Here is a 23760-nt window from a genome sequence, read left to right as displayed (position 1 = left end):
AAGACAAGCTGGGGATCTATCCCCAGGGATCTATCCTGTCATATCCATGTTTAAAATACAATAATGGAGCTTGTTTAACATGTAAAAGGTATGTGTTGCTACACTGAAAGAGTGAACTAGAGGAATAATAATTACTAATAATAATAAGCACCTGTTGTAAATCTACACTAATCAGAATTGTGATAATAAAAGTGTTTTATTCACACAACCAACAGAAGTACCTCAATTTACCTGAAAGGAGCTGTCTGGCACTGTCTGATTCTCAACAGTCGGTCTCACTCTGTTTGAATGACGTGCCTGCGTGCCCCGAAACCACGGCCACCAGATGATTAAACAGTAGAAATGAATGGAATAGGGATATAGATAAATAAGATAAGATAAATAGATAAAGACTGCACTTTGCATTCCGTATTTTCTCCTTCATAGTGATTGCAAATGTTATCGTATTACATTATATACTATATTATATTTAGAGCTGCAACAACCAATCCGTAAATCATTGTCAACGAATCTCATTATGGATTAGTTGGTTGGTCTACACATGATACATTTACTCATTACATTACTTCTGTTCCCAAAACAAGCTTCGGAGAGTAAATACTAAAGTTGTTTCCCAAATTAAGTACTGTACACTTGCACTATGCACTTACACTACCGTCTATTCATATATATATATATATATATATATATATATATATATATATATATATGAATGAATATACATATATGTGTGTGTGTGTGTGTATATACATGTATGTATGTGTGTATATATATTAGATTTCACGTATCTCAGGAATCTCAGATTATGCCTTATGCCTGTCAGATCGCCCGTCATGCCTTCCAGCCTGCTTTACCAATAACTTCTATTAACATTCAGAAAGTGTGGTTTACCATGGAGCGTTCAGGCCTGGGGGGGTCTAAAATGAATACACACTGACTTCTTGTATGCTCATAAAGACATCCCACTTTATTCATGCAAGCCAAAAGTATATATATACACTGATAACAGCAGTGTCTGGATGGTTTCTATTGGTCCAGGTGTCAGACAGAATGAAACAAAACACACAGCACATAGTCATAATACAAAATAAGTCATGTGACATGTTGACACGGAAATACATAATATAATCAAGGATAGCAGTTGATCAGCTTATTTAAAGAGGTAATTAAATGAATACATTCATCATAGGTATTTGATAGCAGTTCATAATGTAAGAGAGTACATGATATAAGAGAATTTCCTTTCCATGTATGTATATATACAGTGAGGGAAAGAAGTATTTGATCCCCTGCTGATTTTGTACGTTTGCCGACTGACAAAGAAATGATCAGTCTATAATTTTAAGGGTAGGTTTATTTGAACAGTGAGAGACAGAATAACAACAAGAAAATTCAGAAAAACGCATGTCAAAAATGTTATAAATTGATTTGCATTTTAATGAGGGAAATAAGTATTTGACCCCCTCTCAATCAGAAAGATTTCTGGCTCCTGTTGTAGATAAAAATGACATGAAATAAACATGAGGGAGACCTAGTATGAGTAATATGTAATTTTATTGATAATTCACAGGGCTGGTGGGTGCGTAATCTTGAGGAGAGCGGTAGGGGGAAGAAAATGGGGTGCGTCCTGGGGACATGGGATAGTCAGCAAAGGTGAAATAAGAAGACCACTGAGAGTAGGGCGGACTGACAGGTGAGAAGAGGGAAGAATGGTCAGAGCCCAGATCAGAGAAGGTGACATCTTCCTCAGACTGAAAGCTGGAGGGAGGTTCTGTCTGTGTAGAGGCATCAATACACACATTCACGGGGTGGATTCTGTATTGGGGGGTCCCGCATTTCCATTTCCAGAGGGGGTGCTGCGAAGAACGTTAAGTAGCACCATGATGTCAGCAGTGAGATGCGCGAGCTGATAGAGAGTGTCCAGATCCAGATCCAGACGGGCACCTAGACACACAGAAGCGGTATTAGGCGGATATTGACGAATTGGATTCACACTTTAAGATCTTTTAAGAGTAACACACTATGGTTTATTAGTCAAAAAGTCAAAAAGAAGTATAAGAGCTGAGGAGTGCAAACACACACACACACACACACACACACACACACACACACACACTCTCGTACAGTCAAGGACGGGCTATTATAAGGGTAATATCTTACAATAATAAAATATATACTCTTTATAAAATACTCTTTATAAAAAGTAGCAGGATATGTAGGATAGTAGAAGGGTAATATAATGATATTATGAAGTAGGAAGTACAGTAAATCAAGCAGAATAACTATATATAAAATAGAGATATAGAGCAAATATGAAAATAAAATATAAACCAGAAATACAGAAAAATGTAACTTACTCATAATTCAGATGGTGAAGATTCTTGTCTCATGAGGAAGGCCTTAATTTTAAGAGAAAACCATGAGGAGCCATTTATAAGGGTAGCTGAGTCAAGCTGCCCCCCGCGAGATAAAACTGAGATCAAGGTCTTTCTAAATTGTTTTGTCTCTCTCCACTTTCGAACCTAATGGTAAATTGGAAAGGCCTTTTTCAAAACATAATGGTAATGTAGATGAGCTCTTTGATATAGTCTTTCTGAAATATATTGGTTATCTACTGTGTAAATACAGTATAAATACTGGAGCTTGAGCTCCGGGTGTCAGATCACTTCTGAGAATACTCATCGGTGTGGATCTCGTGTGGTGGAACGGAACCAATAAATCTGGACCCTTGCTTCTTTTCACTCACGGCTGGTGTCTTTTTTTCTATCTCCAACTGGGTTTACAGATGCATTTGCTTCTATGTTGCATTTTAAGTGTTTTTGGGTAATAGGCTAAATTTGGGCCAGCATTTGGCGACCCAGATGGGACTGGGCTAAGATCTATATGTCTGTAATCTCTCCCGTGGGACTTCGCTCTCTAAGCAACAGATAGGCCATGTAGGAAGAAGGCATTGCAGACGCCTGTTATTTCAAAGCTCTGTTTTAGTGGTCTGTTGTTACAATTGGGAATCCCCCGGGGTGGGAAGAAAGACTAAGTTGGTCTCCAAAAGAACCTTGAGTGAGTGAGAAGAGGTAAGAGAAGTGTGAACCGATTGTAATTTTGTAATTGTATAAGGGCTATGAATGAGGTTCATAAGACTGTTTAATGAAATTGTGTGTGTTGTGTGAGTGAAAGTCCTGCAATACTGCTGGTTAAAAAAGTCCAGGGCTGGATAGGAAGCAGGTGGATATGAGGCCTCAAACCCCAGATACCGGCCACGAGGTGGCGGCTGCATTGGTGGGGGACCCCTAATACCACTGGATTGAGTCCAGGTCTGGATAGAGAGGGGTACAAATCCTGGGCCCAGGTCTGGGTTGCGCAAAACAGTGAGCTGAGATTAGGAGCACACTCTTAAAGGGAGTTCTCCTAATCTCAGCTTGTTACCTGTATAGAAGACACCTGTCCACAGAAGCAATCAATCAATCAGATTCTAAACTCTCCACCATGGCCAAGACCAAAGAGCTCTCCAAGGACGTCAGGGACAAGATTGTAGACCTACACAAGTCTGGAATGGGCTACAAGACCATTGCCAAGCAGCTTGGTGAGAAGGTGACAACAGTTGGTGCGATTATTCGCAAATGGAAGAAACATAAAAGAACTGTCAATCTCCTTCGGCCTGGGGCTCCATGCAAGATCTCACCTCGTGGAGTTGCAATGATCATGAGAACAGTGAGGAATCAGCCCAGAACTACACGGGAGGATCTTGTCAATGATCTCAAGGCAGCTGGGACCATAGTCACCAAGAAAACAATTGGTAACACACTATGCCGTGAAGGACTGAAATCCTGCAGCACCCGCAAGGTCCCCCTGCTCAAGAAAGCACATATACATGCCCGTCTGAAGTTTGCCAATGAACATCTGAATGATTCAGAGGACAACTGGGTGAAAGTGTTGTGGTCAGATGAGACCAAAATGGAGATCTTTGGCATCAACTCAACTCGCCATGTTTGGAGGAGGAGGAATGCTGCCTATGACCCCAAGAACACCATCCCCACTGTCAAACATGGAGGTGGAAACATTATGCTTTGGGGGTTTTTTTCTGCTGAGGGGACAGGACAACTTCCCCGAATCAAAGGGACGATGGACGGGGCCATGTACCGTCAAATCTTGGGTGAGAACCTCCTTCCCTCAGCCAGGGCATTGAAACTGGGTCGTGGATGGGTATTCCAGCATGACAATGACCCAAAACACACGGCCAAGGCAACAAAGGAGTGGCTCAAGAAGAAGTACATTAAGGTCCTGGAGTGGCCTAGCCAGTCTCCAGACCTTAATCCCATAGAAAATCTGTGGAGGGAGCTGAAGGTTTGAGTTGCCAAACATCAGCCTCAAAACCTTACTGACTTGGAGAAGATCTGCAAAAAGGAGTGGGACAAAATCCCTCCTGAGATGTGTGCAAACCTAGTGGCCAACTACAACAACGTCTGACCTTTGTGATTGTCAACAAGGGTTTTGCCACCAAGTACTAAGTCATGTTTTGAAGAGGGGTCAAACACATATTTCCCTCATTAAAATGCAAATCAATTTATAACATTTTTGACATTTCTGGATTTTTTTTTTTTTGTTATTCTGTCTCTCACTGTTCAAATAAATCTACCATTAAAATTGTAGACTGATCATTTCTTTGTCAGTGGGCAAACATACAAAATCATCAGGGGACCAAATACTTTTTTCCACTTACTGTATATACAGTATCTCACGGTATGGTGGCCACACAAAATATTGACAATTTGGGCCCAATTTGGATATTTTCACTCAGGGGTGTACTCACTTTTGTGAGATACTGTGTGTGTGTGTGTATATATATATATATATATATATATATATATATATATATATATATATATATATATATATATATATATATATACATACACACACACACACACACACACACACACATAAATACATACATACATATGTACATATACAGGGGGGGAAACAGGGGAACCAGGGTTGGATTAACGCACTCTCTCGGATGCCGTAGATAAAAAGTCCTTTATTTTTCTTGACAAAAACAAATATTGAATGAAAACTTGTTGAAATGAAACCTTACTATTGAATTTAACATAAAATTACTTATTGTTTTTACTTAAAATTACTTATTACATATACATATATACACATATGTAAAGCTCTACCCGATTCCTCAGAAAATGCAACGTAGAACTTCTCACCACTTAGGACTTAAGTTCAGGGGGACAAAACAACTGTCTGAAGCACATGACCACACCTCCCTAAAGGCACAGGGATCTGTACATGAGATGATAACAGTCCCTATGGTGGACATTGTAGGGCCTGATGGGGCAATGCTCGTCCACCGGCCCTGAGCAATGGCTGACTGAACCCAGGATTGCAATGCAGCCTACACAGCTCTCTTTCAGCTCTCCAACGACGACTAATTGAAGCATTTCCTGTGCAAATGGACACAGAAAAAAATTAATAAATAGCAATGTGCAAGTAGCAAGATTCAGAGGCTGTGTCCCAGTATCTCTCATCTCACTTAAGTCCATGCTGCAAATTAAGGCCAGTAGCACTGGCAGATAGATATGCAGCTGAAGTCACGGACATTTGGACATTTTGCAAGAGACTGTCCAGAGCAGAACTTAGGAGAAAGGAAGGGTGGGGTGCCTGGGAACAGAAGAGGGGACATCAGACACCCTAAACTGTGAGTTAGTTCATAAAGAGCAGGCATATACACATAGATGTACACTGGGGCTGCAACTAACCATTATTTTCATAATCGATTAGTTGGCTGATTTTTTTAATTATTTTTTAAATTTATTTTTTTCCTTCGATTAATCGGATGGGGCGGGGCAAACTTCCAGTACCCTTTTTTTTCATTTAAGTGTTGCAAATATTAACTTGAGACTAAAACTTTACACAATTATTTGTACAATTATACAAGTCTGAAAAGAACCTAATACACAGACCAGAATATATATTATTCATTTATAACTGTAGTTTAATTCCATGCTTTTTATTTTTTGTCTGTCTGTCTGTCCTGGTTAATTGGTAGAACCGGTCATTCCCCAGGGATTAGTTCAAATATCAGGTTCTATTACATTTTATTGTTAGTGTGACATTCAATTTGACTCTCTGAATTATCTTTCGCTTATTATCCATCAATGTGACACTTGAAGTTGTCTACCACTGATAGGTTTTTGCAAATTATCATTTCATGTGAATAAATTTTGGGAGAGAGTAGCAGGGGTCCAAGCACTGATGGTAAATAAAAATGTCATGTTGTACAAGTTCTGGTCTCAACACTACAGCAAAACTAATGGTCAGTCACTCTTTTAAAGGACAGGGAATTTACATGATAGGCACTTGAATTTTCTCACAAAAGTCATGTCTGTCTATATAAGTCATGTCTGTGTATAATTAAATAAAAATCCTCATGTTTGAATGAAAATCCCCTGTTTCCCTTGATCCAATATTTTTGAAGTGTCCAAAAGTATATGGACAAAAAGATTTCCCTTGAACTGAGATCCATCAGGGCTTTCAGAATTGGGCTTCCCCAGGTGAAGTGAATGATTTTCTGAGAAAATGGCATACTTTCATAGACTTTTCCCTTGAACATAGAACCATGGGGCCTTTCAGTATTGAGCTTCCCTAGGTGAAATGCACTAATTCTGGGTAAATCTTTGAATTTCCATAGCAATTTCCCCTGAACATAGATTCATTGGGGCTTTCAGTATTGGGCTACCCCGGGTGAAGTGAACTATTTTGGGGTAAAATGGAGAACATTTAAATTAAACAATTTTCTTTAAAGGTGCATCTTTAAGATGTAGTTGAGTTTTTGATATATATGCCAACTCTGGTGTAATCATGGAGGTTTCACGCAATAGTTATTTGTCTGCCAGGGTGATTTCCCTTGAATTGAGACCCATAAGGGCTTTCAGTATTGAAAAAGAGGGGGCTACATATTAAAGAGCTGTAATTCCTAAACCCTTCCTCCAATGTGGATGTGAATACATTTAAATTAAAGATGAGAGACTACACTTTAAGCCCATATTCATTATTTAACTGTAACTTGAATGTTTTGATAAGCAGCCAAAATAACACAACTTGTCAGTTTCCAAATATATATGGACCTAACTATGTGTATATATGCATGCATGCATGTATGTATGTATGTATGGGTTTTTTTTTAATTAATTGTTTACATTAACCCCTTGTTGTAGTAATAAGGAGGAAATATAGATAAGAATAACAGTAGTTTATTTTCCTTAAGGTCCAAACCCACCACGGCCTCAACAGACTCCATTACATGGACGCCAAAGGACCATGCATCAGACCACTACCTCTGAAGTTATTGTCTGTAAGTTTATCAAGTTATGTTTCAGCTTATTGGCAGAATGTAGTTGAGCATATAATAGCTAGTTCAAACTGCCCCAAAGAATGGCAACAAATAATTGCTGGAGTTTGTTTGATCAACGTAGTAATCCTATCAGTGTTTTTGGATATTGGGGGGTTTTTTTTTGGCGTCAGTGTTTGTCAGGTTTGGAAAGTCTGATATAATTTTGACACCCTGATGTAATCAGACATGATCAAGAACCTTCACCATGATGATGAGGTTAGCATAAGAGTAAGGTATAACCATATACTTTCTGGTTGACCAATATGAGTTTTTCAGTGGCCGATGCAGATATAATGAAGATGATAAAGAAATATAACGAATTAAAACATGGTAAACAAGACATAGGCAAGGTTGCCTATGAAATATAGAAATATAACAAACATTTATTACACATTATATTTGTTATTACTGTTATTATTATTATTGTTTTTATTATTATTATTATTATTATTATTATTATTATTATTATTATTAGCAGAAATTTAAACAATATCTTCTCCTAGGGCTTTCAAGCTACAACCACTATATTTTATTAAAAATAAAATTATAAACTCCTGGAGGACATCTTCCTCTGGCTAATACTGGCAAAGCGAGAGAGTGAGATATTTTAGTTATCAAACATTGTCTGACAATGACTAATAAAACAGTGCTAAGTGCTAATAACAAGTGCTAAGGTGCACTCCTAAACATGTGCCCGCACGCACACACACACACACACACCGACCTTATACTCTGAATGCAAGCATTAGTTTAAATTTACTGATATGGTGGCAGCCCAAAAAGATTTATTAAAAGCATTAACATTTGAATAATTACTAGTGACATTAGGCTACATTTAGCTGACAGGACACGAGCTGAATGGTGATGCCGGGTGGCCCATTATGAGGTAGTTTATAAAATTGCAACACGTTAGCGTTGTTAACAAATAATTGGCTATCGCAAACATTACATGGAGCATAACGTTAGCTGGTTTCGCGGCTACAATGCCAGCTGTCTCAAACAAACATAATATAGGGAACTGTCTTTCAGGTGCATCGCCAAATTCCAGGTGTGTCCTAGCTTTGTTTGAAATGAACGATTGCAACGGATGCACACCGGCAACCGATACTAGCTTTCCTCTCAACGAGCTTTCCTCTTTTTGCTGCTCAACGAGTTGCTGGCAGAGCTAAACTTCTGTAGTTTTTCCCGTGTGCTTGTTGACGTTTTTCTTCATGTTTACCACTTGTGGACAGACTAAAACACTTGCGCGTATTTGCTGCCATCTTCAGTTCCGGAAGAATTGCAACCTTGGTACCTTCATTAATGAACTATACCTATGCTACTGCAGAAAAACAAGTACCGTCACGTTTTAAGAATGTTGGTACCGACTTGGTACCGAAGTATCGGATATCGTGATAGTTCTGACTCAAGTTACTATATCTTTTCGAAGTGATCAGAATTTTGGGTATGGAAGCTCAAAGTGGCCAAACTTTCCATTTACTTGCATTAAAAATGTCTGACTGTTATAACTTCTTCAGCTTATAATCAAGCTACTTCCAAGAAACTGAACAGTCCTTTAGGTTGATCAGACTGGTCAGGCTCTATTTTTCCCAAACTGGTTGGACCATCAGTATTCCCATTGCAGATGATGAAATTTCCCCAAAATTCCCATTGACTTACATTAAGGGAATGTTCAGAACCTGGCTCCAACTGTCAACTTACACACACCTGAGTGCACACGGTCTGAAGCCTAAAAGTATTGGTGTGCGGTCTAGCTCCAAAAGTATTGGAACACTGTCTTGCACCACCCAGAATACCCTAGCAACCACCCATAACACCCTAGCAACCGCCTAACAAACACCCTAGCAGACGGTTTCTCAAGTCAACATCAAAGTTTGTCATGATGAAATTTACCTATCTAGTTATATATTCTCAAAATCTAGAATATTCATACAAGAACCCAAGAAATAACAAAAAATGAAATTATATATAAATAATAACAATAATAATAATAATAATAATAATAATAACAATAATAATGAATACTTTTACTTTATTCCTTCTTGTTTTATTAATCTTGCAATATTAATTTATTCGCTTGTTTTATCTGCAAAAATATTTGCAAATTGGGTAAGTGAAACAGCACTTAATATCTCACATCTCAGTGGGTTTTTTAAACCACAGTAAGGATGTGAGCACATGTATACTGGCAACGATTTTGGCATGGGAAACAAACGGCCTTGAGGGAAAACTTATCTTAAAGTTTTATATTCCAAATATCAGCCAATTTTGTGTTGGTCAACCACTGCATACATCCCATTCCCACCTGGTATAAAGATGTGTGTTTTTGTGATTAGCAAAGTACAGTTGTAAACAGGATCCAAAACTTTTGGGTGCAGATCACTGAAACCACATACAGAGGTAGTCAAAAACTCGTGACCACATCACATTTTTAGTGGAAACGATATCTGTCCTGAATGCGTCCTTAATGGTATGGAACGCTGCCCATCCACTGCACTGAAGCAACAGCCAATTGCATGTCTGCATTTGTTGGCATTTGTTGGGGTAGTGTGAACTAGCCCTATAGCTTAGTAATTCACAGGGCAACAAGTTTACCCCTTGCTGTAGCCCTTCAAATGTTTTACCATTGTCCATGTTATATTCTCATGAAATTACCCTTATTATATTTCCTTGCAATAATCCGTGAGATGCTAACAAAGCAAGAAATGATTCTTGACCAGCAACAGTCCATTCTGCGCATCCTCTATGCGAAGCAACTCCAACTTCTGACATTGACGATGGACTTTTGCCAATGAAAGGCCCACAGGGCCTCCAGAGACTGGAGCAGAAATTCCAAGAAAGTGATTTCAAGGAAAAATTGGTGAGTTTGCTGGGATTAAAATTAAGGGGAGAAAGTTTTTTTTTTAATTATCTTGTGAAAAATTCAAAATCAGACTGTTGCATTGTGTATGTGGTTTCTAATGTATATTTGCCACAATGGGAACATATCATTTGAAGATTCACCAAAAAAATTTTATATTTTGTCATTGCTCACCCTCTTCGTTCACAACCGGTATGACTTTTGTTAATCTTCATAACACAAATGTAGATACGGTGCTATGAAAAAGTACACAAGGGTGGGTAAATGATGACTGAATTTTCATTTTGGGGTGGAGTATGACTTTAATGTGTGTTGATGTATTATTGATTGATATGTTGCATGAAGATAACTGATAAAAAAAAGCATGTGTTTCCCTTAAATTAATCACCTAGGCCTGGTTGGAGGGTGTGACCTTAAGGACACTGTGTGGAGAATAATGAGGCGAACACTTTCAAATGAACTTGCAAGAAACATAAACTGGAAAGGAATGTGTAGCGGAATGGAATGGACTCCGCCTCTGCGTCACTGTGCAACTATCCAGTTACACCCCCACCCCCACCCCGGGAAGTCAACCCTTGGTTGACATCCCCTTGGTAGCCAAGGAAATCGTCATCATCTAAAGAGTCTAAAAAGATTTCCAGAAGTTTTTTTTTTTTTTTCTGTCCATTTCTTCCGCTGTAGGCAAGCAAGGTTTTAAATTGCACACATTAACATCCCAAACATCTTCCCCAGTTCTTTCCAAGACAACTTGATAGTACACAGGTAGAACTGAGAACCTCTATCTGAAAGGATGTATGTTGGAACTCCCCATCTTGTAAAGATTTCTGATCTGAGTAGACGTGCAATAGTTAGAGCAGTTGTGTTTCGCTTGGATAAAATCTCTACCCATCAGGTGTGGTAGTCCACAATCACAATCTCATGTTGTTGAGAGCTAATAGGAAAGGGGCCCATGATGTCAACTCCTAACATCTCATTAGGACTGTTAACAATGGTTTGCTGCATTTTCCCAGCTGTTTTCTTGTTGTCGGCCTTCAATACTTGGCATTTCTCACAACCTTTGATGAGCTTTTTGACATCTGAAAACATCCCAGGCCAGAATGCAACATCATGAAGCCTTTTAAAGGTCTTGAAAATTCCTAGATAGCCACTGAGAGGATTCTGGTGATAAGCCTGGAACATCTGCAAAGTAAGTGAAGCTGGAATGTAAATATGATAGTGAGTTTGTTGATCAGTCAGCTGGGTTGTTAGGTATAACTTATCTTCCAGAACCATGTATTTCTCCATAGCCCCTTTATCTGCTTCTGCTATTGCTTTAATCACTTTTTCAATCTCAGGGTCTTCGTGTTGTTCTTCCCAAATGAGATCGGCAGTGAACGGGAGGTCATCAATTTCCTTGTGTGAAGAAACTAGAACACACCCAGCAGTGGTAGAAAAACGAGAAAGAGCATCCGGGACTATGTTAAGCTTACCCTTACTATACTCTCCTACATGAACATCTCTGGGTTGAACTGAATAGTTCAAATGAAAACCTAAGACCGTGGACCCATGGTCCTTTGTATTTAGCCAATGGGGAAGCAGAGTCACCTTTGGGTTGGGTTGTTTTGGACATTGATTTTCATGGAAAGGTCATTAACACCCCTGCAGTGGTGCTTCCAGCCAAAGCCCTTGCATATGGAATTGTCCTTGGCCTTGACTTCATTTCCCGCAGCCAACTACAAATAAATGTAGCAGATCGGGTATATGGGTTTAAACTTATACCTTCTGTTGTATATTCCTTCCAACCTGGCAATGCTTGCATGTCTGGATGGAAAGGTCCAGAAACCAAGAAAAGCATAGGAAGCTAGGAACAGAAACATCAACTTGGGCTCTTCAGCTCCACTCCCCCACCTATGTGCTCTTCAGAAGTGATCATCTCCAGGCCTTCCATATGTAGGAAAAGTAAGTTTGATGTGATCACTTTTGGGAATTGAAGTAAGACTGGATACAGGGAGCTCTACTCCTGAAGGGTTTTTTTTTTTTTTTTAACACTGGTGAGGGTGGAAGAGTCAGTTGCTTTAATTTTTTGTGTATTTCCTCCATTTCACTCTGGTGAGTTGCAGAAAGTACATCAATCTTTCCACTCACATCATCCACCTTTGCAGACAGCATCTTTAAAATTGATGAGCATTCAACAAGGCTTTTAACAATTTCAAGATTTTTCCCTTCCAAAAATTTCTATGTACTTTATAACTCGCCTTGCAACTCATTTTGCATCTGCTCAAACATAAATCCCAGCTCAGACATAAGGGAGACTTAAATGTTATCTGTTTCTTCTGACAACAGTGTTTTAATTGCTCTCATTATAGTATCCATTTCCTGGACTTGCTTGTACTTATTGGAAGTTACAACGGTATGCAGGTTGCAAAAACTTTGCTCCGTTTGTTCAGTGAAGTTGTATAATTTTGATTCCAGATGGAATCTACTACATTGTACCTGTTTGGCCAACTCATTGAACACTTTATCCTGTCCTTGTTGCAGGATATCCAAATGGACATGGGCCTGATCTGTAAGCTGACCAAATTCCCTTCCAGGGGTAGGGAGCACAAAAGGAAGTTCACATTGAACAGAGTCAGCAGAAGCACCTTCATGTGTAGACATCACTTCAAGGGGATTCTTTGTATTTTCCCCAACTGAGGATGCTGTTGCAGATGATGCAATCTCCATGTCCAAAGACTGTGAATGAGATACGCTTTGTGTTGGGTTAAGTGGACTAGGACCAGGCCTTGGGGTACTTACGGTTGGCAAAGCATAGGTATCGCATGTATAGGTGTAGAAAGGTCAGGTGGAAACAATTCCAAATCTACTGAGGGCAAAAGGGAAACAGGACGTGTAGGGGTAGACATGGCCAGGGAATAAGAGAAACTATACAGAGCAGCAAGTAGTTACACAGACTCCTGAATGTTCTCAATAACCATACATTTCATGTAAACATCAACCAGAAAAACTGAAAAAGTACACACTGTATTTCACAATAATTAACAATGGTCAAGTCCATCAATAACGCAAATGTCCAAGTCTGTTAAGTTCAGTATCCCAACTAAACTTTCTAAATTTTACGGTTCGGTCCCCGTTTGGGTGCCACTCTGTATCGTGGTACCTTAATTACTATTGCAACAATAGAATTACTATTGCAACAATACATCATCAGTAGGGTAAAACTAACCTGTCTCACAACGGTCTAATCCCAACTCAGTTCCCTGTTAGTGGGTGAACAATCCAACGCTTGGTGAATTCTGCTTCACAATGAAAGGAAGAGCCGACATTTGGGCACCAGACAGTTCAAATTAACCGTCACTTATAACTTATAATTTGGACATCACTCAGAAGAATAAATCAGTAGGCTACTCAGTTCTTACAAAATAAGATTATTATTATTTATGCAATAAACATAAGAAAATACAGATCGTTTCAGTCATAGAAACCGAAATAATGAAAACCAAAATGTTCCCCTACGTGGGATTAATAAACGCACACATAAGGAAACAAGGCTCTATTCATAAAAGAAAATTTTCACACACAAAAGGTAGAAAAAAAAACATTTAACCGCAAAATAATTCTTAACCAAAACAAAAAAGTTTTTCACTTTAAAAGCAGCACTTCAATGGCGGTGATTTAGGCGTACGGGAGTTCGTGAACCCGAAAGCATGGGAAAGAGCAGTCAGATTCCGCTTAACACTCGGAGTTCTTTACAGACAGTAACATCCAACGATTTAAGCATACTGGTTCTCCACAAAAGTATTAAAGAAAGGATCTCAAACCCGTGATGTGCCTCCGAACCCTCAAAACTCCGCTCGCTCGTTGATTCACCTTGGCAGAATATTCCCGAAGTGTTTGCCAGCCTCCTGAATCAATATCCACAAGGTTATAATCCACAGTAAGAGCAGTAGCATGTTCCTTGGCAAACGCACACCATCAGTTCCACCATTTCCGCCTCCCGCTCATTTCCGCCTCCCGCTCATTTCCGCCTCCCGCTCATTTCCGCCTCCCGCTCATTTCCGCCTCCCGCTCATTTCCGCCTCCCGCTCATTTCCGCCTCCCGCTCATTTCCGCTCATTTCCGCCTCCCGCTCATTTCCGCCTCGCTTTCTCTCACCTAATCACATGTTCTTTTTATTGCTTCCTAAGACCACACCCTTCTCTTCATCTCTTTTTTTTACTTCCGTTAATTAAAACACCACGGAATGGAACGGACTGCACTTCTGCGTGACTGTGCAGCTATCTGTTACAAATGAGTGGGAAAATATCCTTGGCATCCCTGCAATTCAAGGATGTTGTAATTGGTAAGTTGTGAAGTCAAAAGTATTTGTACCAAGTTGATACTAAAATTTTAAAAAGAATGATACAATAAGTTTTTTTTTTTTCAGTACCGGCAGTACCAAGTATTCTTCTGCTTTCTGATTGACTTTCTTTTGTAGGTATTAATTAACCATGATTTCCACTCAGCTACCTTACTGGAATTTGTGTAGGTTAGGAATAAGACTGAGGATGGAGTTGTATAGTTTTGTACTGTGTATCATTTGTAAATATTGTTAACTTCTTTACCATAGCCATGCTGACAACGGTGTTGACTAAATTAGAGATGGTGCTGGACCAACAAACCAATGAGATTGCTTCAACTACAGGTGGTCCAGGTGCAGTCTTTGGATATTGATGAAGATTTACTGCCCCTGCAAGCCATCTGCGTAGTCTGGAGAAAAGGATGCAACAGAGCTCGGATTGCAAGCAAAAACTGGTGAGAATTTTTTTTCTTTTTTTGTTAACAATTGCTTGCACAATTACACAGCTACTGAGAGTGTTTGTTTTCTCAAGGTGACACACTCGTACTCAAAGCACAACATTCAACATCACTTTGATATGACGGAACAGTTATGACCTAATCTTTAGTAGAGGAGGAAAACATGTAAAACACACAGGGCAGGGTAACTGCAGGAGTAGTGAGAAGCACTGACACAGTTGATGAGGCAATACATGCTTATTCATTATTTATATTTTATTATTTTATATTATATTATTGTTTTAAAAATCATCGGTTTCAGGTAAACTGGTTGGTGCTTATTGACAGGGCGGATGTGCTCGATTGCACCTGGCGCATATTGAAGAGGGTGATTGCTAACTCCCTGGCAAAGAACCTCAATTGGAGGGGAGTCAATGGAAAGACTTCACTGGCCGCTCTCCAACTTGGAGAGGTCATGATTGGTAAGTATATCTGTTTACATACAGAATTAGCTGTCTCTCTCAGATGATATGTAGGGGGTAATCCACGTCTAGATGTGCATTAAACGATTTTAGTGCATGATGTGGAGGAAAAGAACCACTCGTTCAAATCGTTTAATGCACACTTAGCCATGGATTACCCCGCTTATACCATGGTCTTTCCACAATTAATAACGTTAAAGCTGTCATTGATTTTAGAAGCTCAAACTTTGATTAGAAGTTTAAAATGACAGTTAATTTCTATTAGTTAGGTCGTTAGATCTGGAATTTTGCCCGATATAAATCAGACACAGAGATAAAGTAGTGTGATGAGATTACATTCATTTGAATGAATTGACAGATATCTATCAGAGAGAGAGAGAGAGAGAGAGATTAAACATGTATGAATTACCTGCATCATGTGCCTCTCAGCAGTCAGTCAGTGCGTTTACATGGACAACAATAATCCACTGTTAACCCGATTAAGACGATACTTTGATTAAGAAATTACCATGTAAACAACAATTTTTAATTACCTTAATCTGATTAAAGCCAAGTTACTCGAAGTAAGCACTAATCGAATTAAGACATGTGGAGTAGTCCTGTTTTAGTCGCATTATCAATGTGTATTACAGACATGTAAACACCTGAATCCCATTATTAACGTCGTGAGTTTTCACCGCATTTTGCGACAGGACATGTACACACACGGCAGCGGGCTGTTAATCTAATTATGTTCTATAACATGTAAAATGGGAACATGACAGGAGTATTCTAAAAGCGACTCATGTAAACACCTTAATCACATTATTATCTTACTCAGAGTAAGGTCAATAATTAGATTACTGCTGTCCATATAAACATAGTCAGTGTTGTGCAGAAGTAGTGTAGTAAAACTGAGAGTTGAATTACTTCATAAACAGTGATGCTACCACCTCATTGCTGAGAAATATAATGTAGCTTTTCACCAGCAAAGCTATTTTTTTGTTAAAGTTGCAGACAACGCTGGCATGAAGTGTCTGTGTGTATGAATGTGTGTTCACTAATGTCTCTGTATGCTCGAGTGTCTGTGCGTGCGTGTGTGTGTGTTTGTGTGTGCATGTAGGCTGCGCATTGATTTAGAAATGCTAAATCAAACTGACTGGAACTACCTGTGCAATAAACGGTTATAACACACACCTTCCAGCCAATCAGAATCCAGTATTCACTGTGACCATGGTATAAACGTAATTAATGCTTAAGATTCATAATGACCTTACGATATGTATTGCTTTCTTCCAATGTTCATAAAAACCTCTTCACGGCTAAAGCTGCAGAGATGGAGGTTGAGGGGACCATGAAGAGGTGGCTCCAGCTGGCATCAGATCGAGAGTGCTGGCGCAAGAGAAGACTTTTGAAAACTTTTGCAAAAAGAAGGTATTTAGAGTGTTTTAACTGTGGTGTCTTTGTTAATTTGTTAAACTGTTCATATTATAGTCTATTTTTGATTGTTTATAAAAGTCCTTGCTGTTTTTAAATGGTTGAATTTTTTTGTGTGTGTATTGGTAGGTGAGTATACAGTTGCGGTCAGAAGTTTACATACCCCTTGCAGAATCTACAAAATCTTAATACTCTTAACAAAATAAGATTGATCATAAAAATCCTATGTTTTTTTAATTTAGTACCACCATGAATAATCTATTTCACATAACAGATGTTTACATATAGTCCAAGATAATAGCTGAATTAATCAAAATTACCCCATTCAAAAGTTTACACGCTTGATTCTTAATACTGTGTGGTGTTACCTGAATGACCCACAACTCTTTGTGTTGTGATAGTTGTTCATGAGTCCCTTGTTTGTCCTGAGCAGTTAAACTGCCCACTGTTCTTCAGAAAAATCCTCCAGGTCCTTCACATACTTTACTTTTGCAGCATCTTCTGCATATTTGAGCCTTTTCCAACAGAGGCTATCTTTTCACACTGAGGAGAACTGAGGGACTCATACACGACTATTACAAAAGGTGCAAATGTTCACTGATGCTCAAGAAGGTAACAGCATGCATTAAGAGCCTGGCTGTAAACTTTTTAAACAGGATGCTCATGTAAATCGTTTTGTCTTCTGGGGTACTTCTTCTATGCTGTATTAACCACCTTTCTGTAATAAACCTTTTTCACCTCAGAGGACGAGTCTGCAAGTGTTGTCTAATTTCCACGACACAACTCAGTTTTTACATTTTATTTTATTTTTAAGAAAAAAAATTAATTCAATACTTTTGACTGTATGAGGTACCAGTAAATAAGCAAAAACATAGTACTACTTTCATAAAATGTCATGTGCAGCTTGATGTTAATTATAGTAATGTAAAGTAATTCTGAGTCTTGAACAGTAAACTCTCAAGTGTCATTGTCATGTCACAGCAAACCAGCGACTCTGTTTCCCAGAATGCACCTCAGACTACAAACATGGCAAACACAAACTACAACTCCAAACCAACACACCGACATTGTTAACCTTCTCCAGAATACTAATCAGACAAACCTGTTACCAGTGAACCCATTACATTAGAGAAGGAAATACTGGATGTGAAGTGTAGTAGTGCTAGTGTGTGTGCATAGACTATCAGTTTAGATACTGACCCTGAACACTACTAACATGCAGTGCTTTCTTGGGGTGGTGATGAAGTTGGAGTTGAACCGGTAAGAAAGATATTAGAGGCTTCTTTACATTCCTGAGGATGTTCAATTAGAACCTGCACCAAACTCACCTGATTCAAGTCATCAGCTAATTAAGCAGCCTGCACGAGCTGAGGTGGGTGCTTTAGAGCAGATAAAACACCAAATGTGTTAGATAAGAGTTCAGAGCTTGTGTTCTAGACACATGATTTAGAGTGGAGACTTAGGCTTAGACCTGAGCTTTGGCGTTATTCTGATTATCGGTTTCAGTGAGGAAGTGACTGACGTTAAGGAGAGGAAGTGAAAATAAAGTTGCTTCCGAGGTCATCTGACCTCGGAAGCAAAGCAGAGCTGGGCCTGGTTAGTACTTGGTTGGGAGACTGAATGGGAATACTAGGTGCTGTAAGCTTTTTATTTGGATCAGTGTTTTCATGGCCTCTGCACAACATCCTGTTTTGGGATAAAGGTTGGACACAGGTTTGAAGGGGACCCAATCAATCAATCAATCAGTCAGTCAGTCAGTCAGTCAGTCTTTTGATTACACTATTTAAATAGGCCCCATTTGGGGTCAGCTTTCGCTTACGGCCATACCACTCTGAAAAAGCCTGATCTCACCTGACCTCGGAAGCAAAGCAGAGTTGGGCCTGGTTAGTACTTGTTTGGGAGACTGAATGGGAATACTAGGTGCTGTAAGCTTTTTATTTGGATCAGTGTTTTCATGGCCTCTGCACAACATCCTGTTTTGGGATAAAGGTTGGACACAGGTTTGAAGGGGACCCAATCAATCAAGCAATCAGTCAGTCAGTCAGTCAGTCAGTCAGTCAGTCTTTTGATTACACTATTTAAATAGGCCCCATTTGGGGTCAGCTTTCGCTTACGGCCATACCACTCTGAAAAAGCCTGATCTCATCTGACCTCGGAAGCAAAGCAGAGTTGGGCCTGGTTAGTACTTGGTTGGGAGACTGAATGGGAATACTAGGTGCTGTAAGCTTTTTATTTGGATCAGTGTTTTCATGGCCTCTGCACAACATCCTGTTTTGGGATAAAGGTTGGACACAGGTTTGAAGGGGACCCAATCAATCAATCAATCAGTCAGTCAGTCTTTTGATTACACTATTTAAATAGGCCCCATTTGGGGTCAGCTTTCGCTTACGGCCATACCACTCTGAAAAAGCCTGATCTCATCTGACCTCGGAAGCAAAACAGAGCTGGGCCTGGTTAGTACTTGGTTGGGAGACTGAATGGGAATACTAGGTGCTGTAAGCTTTTTATTTGGATCAGTGTTTTCATGGCCTCTGCACAACATCCTGTTTTGGGATAAAGGTTGGACACAGGTTTGAAGGGGACTCAATCAATCAATCAATCAATCAATCAGTTAGTCAGTCAGTCGGTCAGTCTTTTGATTACACTATTTAAATAGGCCCCATTTGGGCTCAGCTTTCGCTTACGGCCATACCACTCTGAAAAAGCCTGATCTCATCTGATCTCGGAAGCAAAGCAGAGTTGGGCCTGGTTAGTACTTGGTTGGGAGACTGAATGGGAATACTAGGTGCTGTAAGCTTTTTATTTGGATCAGCGTTTTCATGGCCTCTGCACAACATCCTGTTTTGGGATAAAGGTTGGACACAGGTTTGAAGGGGACCCAATCAATCAATCAGTCAGTCAGTCAGTCAGTCTTTTGATTACACTATTTAAATAGGCCCCATTTGGGGTCAGCTTTCGCTTACGGCCATACCACTCTGAAAAAGCCTGATCTCATCTGACCTCGGAAGCAAAGCAGAGTTGGGCCTGGTTAGTACTTGGTTGGGAGACTGAATGGGAATACTAGGTGCTGTATGCTTTTTATTTGGATCAGTGTTTTCATGGCCTCTGCACAACATCCTGTTTTGGGATAAAGGTTGGACACAGGTTTGAAGGGGACCCAATCAATCAATCAATCAGTCAGTCAGTCTTTTGATTACACTATTTAAATAGGCCCCATTTGGGGTCAGCTTTCGCTTACGGCCATACCACTCTGAAAAAGCCTGATCTCATCTGACCTTGGGAGCAAAGCAGAGCTGGGCCTGGTTAGTACTTGGTTGGGAGACTGAATGGGAATACTAGGTGCTGTAAGCTTTTTATTTGGATCAGTGTTTTCATGGCCTCTGCACAACATCCTGTTTTGGGATAAAGGTTGGACACAGGTTTGAAGGGGACCCAATCAATCAATCAATCAGTCAGTCAGTCAGTCAGTCAGTCAGTCAGTCAGTCATTCAGTCAGTCAGTCAGTCAGTCAGTCAGTCTTTTGATTACACTATTTAAATAGGCCCCATTTGGGGTCAGCTTTCGCTTACGGCCATACCACTCTGAAAAAGCCTGATCTCATCTGACCTCGGAAGCAAAGCAGAGCTGGGCCTGTTAGTACTTGGTTGGGAGACTGAATGGGAATGCTAGGTGCTGTAAGCTTTTTATTTGGATCAGTGTTTTCATGGCCTCTGCACAACATCCTGTTTTGGGATAAAGGTTGGACACAGGTTTGAAGGGGACCCAATCAATCAATCAATCAATCAATCAATCAGTCAGTCAGTCAGTCTTTTGATTACACTATTTAAATAGGCCCCATTTGGGCTCAGCTTTCGCTTACGGCCATACCACTTTCACGGCCATACCACTCTGAAAAAGCCATTCAGTCTCCCAACCAAATACTAACCAGTCCCAACTCTGCTTTGCTCCCAAGGTCAGATGAGATCAGGCTTTTTCAGAGTGGTATGGCCGTAAGCGAAAGCTCACCCCAAATGGGGCCTATTTAAATAGTGTAATCAAAAGACTGACTGACAGACTGACTGATTGATTGATTGGGTCCCCTTCAAACCTGTGTCCAACCTTTATCCCAAAACAGGATGTTGTGCAGAGGCCATGAAAACACTGATCCAAATAAAAAGCTTACAGCACCTAGTATTCCCATTCATTCTCCCAACCAAGTACTAACCAGGCCCAACTCTGCTTTGCTTCCGAGATCAGATGAGATCAGGCTTTTTCAGAGTGGTATGGCCGTAAGCGAAAGCTGAGCCAAATGGGGCCTATTTAAATAGTGTAATCAAAAGACTGACTGACTGACTGATTGATTGATTGATTGATTGGGTCCCCTTCAAACCTGTGTCCAACCTTTATCCCAAAACAGGATGTTGTGCAGAGGCCATGAAAACACTGATCCAAATAAAAAGCTTACAGCACCTAGTATTCCCATTCAGTCTCCCAACCAAGTACTAACCAGGCCCAACTCTGCTTTGCTCCCAAGGTCAGATGAGATCAGGCTTTTTCAGAGTGGTATGGCCGTAAGCGAAAGCTGACCCCAAATGGGGCCTATTTAAATAGTGTAATCAAAAGCCTGACTGACTGACTGACTGACTGACTGACTGATTGATTGATTGGGTCCCCTTCAAACCTGTGTTCAACCTTTATCCCAAAACAGGATGTTGTGCAGAGGCCATGAAAACACTGATCCAAATAAAAAGCTTACAGCACCTAGTATTCCCATTCAGTCTCCCAACCAAGTACTAACCAGGCCCAACTCTGCTTTGCTTCCGAGGTCAGATGAGATCAGGCTTTTTCAGAGTGGTATGGCCGTAAGCGAAAGCTGACCCCAAATGGGGCCTATTTAAATAGTGTAATCAAAAGACTGACTGACTGACTGACTGACTGACTGACTGATTGATTGATTGATTGGGTCCCCTTCAAACCTGTGTCCAACCTTTATCCTAAAACAGGATGTTGTGCAGAGGCCATGAAAACACTGATCCAAATAAAAAGCTTACAGCACCTAGTATTCCCATTCAGTCTCCCAAACAAGTACTAACCAGGCCCAACTCTGCTTTGCTTCCGAGGTCAGATGAGATCAGGCTTTTTCAGAGTGGTATGGCCGTAACCGAAAGCTGACCCCAAATGGGGCCTATTTAAATAGTGTAATCAAAAGACTGAGTGACTGACTGACTGACTGACTGACTGAGTGACTGACTGACTGACTGACTGATTGATTGATTGATTGGGTCCCCTTCAAACCTGTGTCCAACCTTTATCCCAAAACAGGATGTTGTGCAGAGGCCATGAAAACACTGATCCAAATAAAAAGCTTACAGCACCTAGTATTCCCATTCAGTCTCCCAACCAAGTACTAACCAGGCCCAACTCTGCTTTGCTTCCGAGGTCAGATGAGATCAGGCTTTTTCAGAGTGGTATGGCCGTAAGCGAAAGCTGACCCCAAATGGGGCCTATTTAAATAGTGTAATCAAAAGACTGACTGACTGACTGACTGATTGATTGATTGATTGGGTCCCCTTCAAACCTGTGTCCAACCTATATCCCAAAACAGGATGTTGTGCAGAGGCCATGAAAACACTGATCCAAATAAAAAGCTTACAGCACCTAGTATTCCCATTCAGTCTCCGAACCAAGTACTAACCAGGCCCAACTCTGCTTTGCTTCCGAGGTCAGATGAGATCAGGCTTTTTCAGAGTGGTATGGCCGTAAGCGAAAGCTGACCCCAAATGGGGCCTATTTAAATAGTGTAATCAAAAGACTGACTGACTGACTGACTGACTGACTGACTGATTGATTGATTGGGTCCCCTTCAAACCTGTGTCCAACCTTTATCCCAAAACAGGATGTTGTGCAGAGGCCATGAAAACACTGATCCAAATAAAAAGCTTACAGCACCTAGTAATCCCATTCAGTCTCCCAACCAAGTACTAACCAGGCACAACTCTGCTTTGCTTCCGAGGTCAGATGAGATCAGGCTTTTTCAGAGTGGTATGGCCGTAAGCGAAAGCTGACCCCAAATGGGGCCTATTTAAATATTGTAATCAAAAGACTGACTGACTGACTGACTGACTGACTGATTCATTGATTGATTGGGTCCCCTTCAAACCTGTGTCCAACCTTTATCCCAAAACAGGATGTTGTACAGAGGCCATGAAAACACTGATCCAAATAAAAAGCTTACAGCACCTAGTATTCCCATTCAATCTCCCAACCAAGTACTAACCAGGCCCAACTCTGCTTTGCTTCCGAGGTCAGATGAGATCAGGCTTTTTCAGAGTGGTATGGCCGTAACCGAAAGCTGACCCCAAATGGGGCCTATTTAAATAGTGTAATCAAAAGACTGACTGACTGACTGACTGATTGATTGATTGATTGGGTCCCCTTCAAACCTGTGTCCAACCTTTATCCCAAAACAGGATGTTGTGCAGAGGCCATGAAAACACTGATCCAAATAAAAAGCTTTCAGCACCTAGTATTCCCATTCAGTCTCCCAACCGAGTACTAACCAGGCCCAACTCTGCTTTGCTTCCGAGGTCAGATGAGATCAGGCTTTTTCAGAGTGGTATGGCCGTAAGCGAAAGCTGACCCCAAATGGGGTCTATTTAAATAGTGTAATCAAAAGACTGACTGACTGACTGACTGATTGATTGATTGATTGGGTCCCCTTCAAACCTGTGTCCAACCTTTATCCCAAAACAGGATGTTGTGCAGAGGCCATGAAAACACTGATCCAAATAAAAAGCTTACAGCACCTAATATTCCCATTCAGTCTCCCAACCAAGTACTAACCAGGCCCAACTCTGCTTTGCTTCCGAGGT

At 40.3% G+C, this 23760-nt stretch overlaps 4 non-coding genes and 12 pseudogenes across 4 annotated transcripts; 7 read left to right on the top strand and 9 right to left on the bottom strand.

Moving 5' to 3' along the window:
* Positions 1 to 18722: 18722 nt before the first annotated feature.
* On the top strand, positions 18723 to 18841 carry LOC128630479 (uncharacterized; annotated as a pseudogene).
* Positions 18842 to 19017: 176 nt separating this feature from the next.
* On the top strand, positions 19018 to 19136 carry LOC128630486 (5S ribosomal RNA). The gene has a single exon (XR_008394861.1). It is a non-coding gene; the product is annotated as a 5S ribosomal RNA (ribosomal RNA).
* A 156-nt stretch (positions 19137 to 19292) lies between these two features.
* On the top strand, positions 19293 to 19411 carry LOC128630487 (uncharacterized; annotated as a pseudogene).
* Positions 19412 to 19587: 176 nt separating this feature from the next.
* LOC128630475 (5S ribosomal RNA) lies at positions 19588 to 19706 on the top strand. The gene has a single exon (XR_008394860.1). It is a non-coding gene; the product is annotated as a 5S ribosomal RNA (ribosomal RNA).
* Positions 19707 to 19866: 160 nt separating this feature from the next.
* LOC128630476 (uncharacterized) lies at positions 19867 to 19985 on the top strand (annotated as a pseudogene).
* A 156-nt stretch (positions 19986 to 20141) lies between these two features.
* Positions 20142 to 20260, top strand: LOC128630481 (uncharacterized; annotated as a pseudogene).
* Positions 20261 to 20472: 212 nt separating this feature from the next.
* LOC128630482 (uncharacterized) lies at positions 20473 to 20590 on the top strand (annotated as a pseudogene).
* Positions 20591 to 21064: 474 nt separating this feature from the next.
* On the bottom strand, positions 21065 to 21183 carry LOC124627402 (uncharacterized; annotated as a pseudogene).
* A 163-nt stretch (positions 21184 to 21346) lies between these two features.
* LOC124627351 (uncharacterized) lies at positions 21347 to 21465 on the bottom strand (annotated as a pseudogene).
* Positions 21466 to 21637: 172 nt separating this feature from the next.
* Positions 21638 to 21756, bottom strand: LOC124627362 (5S ribosomal RNA). The gene has a single exon (XR_006981805.1). It is a non-coding gene; the product is annotated as a 5S ribosomal RNA (ribosomal RNA).
* Positions 21757 to 21932: 176 nt separating this feature from the next.
* On the bottom strand, positions 21933 to 22051 carry LOC124627373 (uncharacterized; annotated as a pseudogene).
* Positions 22052 to 22251: 200 nt separating this feature from the next.
* On the bottom strand, positions 22252 to 22370 carry LOC124627384 (5S ribosomal RNA). The gene has a single exon (XR_006981827.1). It is a non-coding gene; the product is annotated as a 5S ribosomal RNA (ribosomal RNA).
* Positions 22371 to 22534: 164 nt separating this feature from the next.
* Positions 22535 to 22653, bottom strand: LOC124627399 (uncharacterized; annotated as a pseudogene).
* A 172-nt stretch (positions 22654 to 22825) lies between these two features.
* Positions 22826 to 22944, bottom strand: LOC128630484 (uncharacterized; annotated as a pseudogene).
* Positions 22945 to 23116: 172 nt separating this feature from the next.
* Positions 23117 to 23235, bottom strand: LOC128630480 (uncharacterized; annotated as a pseudogene).
* A 164-nt stretch (positions 23236 to 23399) lies between these two features.
* On the bottom strand, positions 23400 to 23518 carry LOC128630477 (uncharacterized; annotated as a pseudogene).
* Positions 23519 to 23760: the final 242 nt, after the last annotated feature.

This window comes from Ictalurus punctatus, unplaced genomic scaffold (assembly GCF_001660625.3).
Source record: "Ictalurus punctatus breed USDA103 unplaced genomic scaffold, Coco_2.0 Super-Scaffold_100056, whole genome shotgun sequence".
Classification (NCBI taxonomy): Eukaryota; Metazoa; Chordata; class Actinopteri; order Siluriformes; family Ictaluridae; genus Ictalurus; species Ictalurus punctatus.
Note: the sequence above shows the minus strand (reverse complement) of the source record. Positions and strands in the feature narration are given on the sequence as shown.